This window comes from Oratosquilla oratoria, chromosome 27 (assembly GCF_046742065.1).
Source record: "Oratosquilla oratoria isolate Oo_2021 chromosome 27, ASM4674206v1, whole genome shotgun sequence".
Taxonomy (NCBI): Eukaryota; Metazoa; Arthropoda; class Malacostraca; order Stomatopoda; family Squillidae; genus Oratosquilla; species Oratosquilla oratoria.
The window spans coordinates 45,844,273-45,846,772 of NC_134803.1; the positions used below are offsets into that span (position 1 = coordinate 45,844,273).

At 40.8% G+C, this 2,500-nt stretch overlaps 1 non-coding gene across 1 annotated transcript; it reads left to right on the top strand.

Moving 5' to 3' along the window:
* The first annotated feature begins 244 nt into the window (after positions 1-244).
* On the top strand, positions 245-316 carry TRNAE-UUC (transfer RNA glutamic acid (anticodon UUC)). Its single transcript has one exon. It is a non-coding gene; the product is annotated as a tRNA-Glu (tRNA).
* The last annotated feature ends 2,184 nt before the right edge of the window (positions 317-2,500 follow it).

A 2,500-nucleotide genomic window follows, 5' to 3' on the forward strand; every position in this document is an offset into this window, starting at 1 on the left:
CTCTCCTTCGTTTCTTTCTCTGAAAATGTCTCTCTACAGAACACGACACCTGAATAAATAAATAAAAAGGTCCAAGATTCCGTGTGTGGTTAATGTTTCCTGTATTGATACTATCAATGTTTTAGTCATTGATACAAACTACCTTTTCTATGTTTTCAATAGAAACGTAGAATTTTTTAGACGTCTTTCTAGGACATGTGGTATAAATTTAAGAATGTCAGTATTATCTTAATTACTCTAATATTCCCATGTGGTCTAGTGGCTAGGATACCTGGCTTTCACCCAGGAGGCCCGGGTTCGATTCCCGGCATGGGAAAAACTTTTGGCTACCTTCCTTGTGAGGGGGAAAAAGCCTTTGGTATATGTATGTACTCTAATATTTGCCAGTATTTACTTTTTAATGTTTTTTCTTTTATTATTTTTTTCTTTGTGAATCTTTTTATCTCAAGAAAGGTAAACACCTGGACTTGAACTCAAATGGCACAATAAGGTGTCATTCGATCTCTCTCTCTTCCTGCTCTTTCTCCTCTCATTCTCCTCTTTCAAAGACAATCTTTTTCTTCTTTTTCCACCTCTCACCGTTTCCTTCCTTCACTCACTCCCCTCAGCCCCTCTCATCCAATTTATACCCAATTATTTCTCTTTCCAGTACTAGAGTTACCTCCTCTCTCTCAGTTTCCTCTACATTCTTCCTTTCTCATCACTACCAGGTTCTTCCATACCTGAGCATCGTCGTCGTCAACGTCATCACTATCATCATTAAGCATGATCACCATTATCATCATCAAGTATTATTATCATTATTATTATCCATCATCATCATTACTCATCATCATCATTATTACCCATCATCATCATTACCCATAATCATCATCATCATCATCTTCATCAATCATCTTCATCATCCCTCAAATCTTCCATTCCCATTCCACTGTAACTGTAATTCTTGGTACAAGAGATGATCAAACTATGCCATTAGTCTATACTACACTAATATATAACTAGCAACATTCCTCAATGCTTCACGAACTCGACCTGCACTCGTGTCTGTACAGACAAATGACATCTATTAGTAACAATAATACTTGTAAAGCATGCAAAAGAGACACACAAAAAAAGAGAGAGAGTGAGAAAGAGAGGGAGAAAGAAAAAAGATAGAGAGAAAGATACATTACACTCATCAAATAATGAGAAACAATAATAAAGCATGCAAAGGGGAGACAAAGAAAGAGAGAGAGAGAGAGTTAGAAAGAGAGGGAGAAAGAGAAAAGATAGAGAGAAAGATACATTACACTTACCAAATAATGACTATTGTCTTATCTCAAACATGTAGTGAAGATCATATTAACATGACCTGACATAGCCCCTTCTTTTCCATAACCGCTACCTACCCCCAGACACCTCCGCCCCTCCCCGCCCCCCGGCCCACTTCCGGAAACACATTGTCTGTCCGGGACTCGACGAGATCATTTGTCTGGTGGTTTATCTGGGGCCCATGCATTCCGGCAACGCCAGTCTCGAATGTGGACTTAAATATATACAACAATTGTATAAGAGAGAATTCGTGCCTGGCGTTCTCTTTTATACATTTCTTAACATTTTTCATTTATCTGTTTTTTTTAAGAGGGCATACTCTTTTTCGTAAACAATTTCTATTATATGCCAAAGCACATGTGTAGTCAAAGATCCGAGTGGAACAATTCTATTTCTATACCTACTCGTGTGTGTGTTTGTGTTTGTGTGTGTGTGTGTGTGTGTGTGTGTGTGTGTGTGTGTGTGTGTGTGTGTGTGTGTGTGTGTGTGTGTGATTGTGTGTGTGTGTGTGTGTGTGTGATTGTGTGTGTGTGTGTGTGTGTGTGTGTGTGTGTGTGTGTGTGTGTGTGTGTGTGTGTGTCTGTGTGTGTGTGTGTGTGTGTGTGTGTGTGTGTGTGTGTGTGTCTGTGTGTGTGTCTGTGTGTGTGTGTGTCTGTGTGTGTGTGTGTGTGTGTGTGTGTGTGTGTGTGTGTGTGTGTGTGTGTGTGTCTGTGTGTGTGTGTGTGTGTGTGTGTGTGTGTGTGTGTGTGTGTGTGTGTGTGTGTGTGTGTGTGTGTGTGTGTGTGTGTGTGTGCACTTTTTAGCAACGGGGATGTCCTCCTGGAGCCCTTTACAGAGGTTAAAAAAATAAATCTAATTATAAAACCCTATGGGGTGCGGTCACATGCTCCATTTTCTAGTTTCTTTAAACACACAGATACGCGCACGCACACGCACACGCACACACACACACACACATTCTCTCTCTCTCTCTCTCTCTCTCTCTCTCTCTCTCTCTCTCTCTCTCTCTCTCTCTCTCTCTCTCTCTCTCTCAGGGTGTCGCCCGATTCTTCAGATCTTCAGTCTTTGTTCCACATAATCTCGTGGCCCCTTGAGCTCTTAGAAGTCAAAGAGAGAGAGAGCGAGAGAGATAAAGAGGGATAGAGGAGATAACGAGATAAAGAGAGAAATAAAGAGACACAAAGAG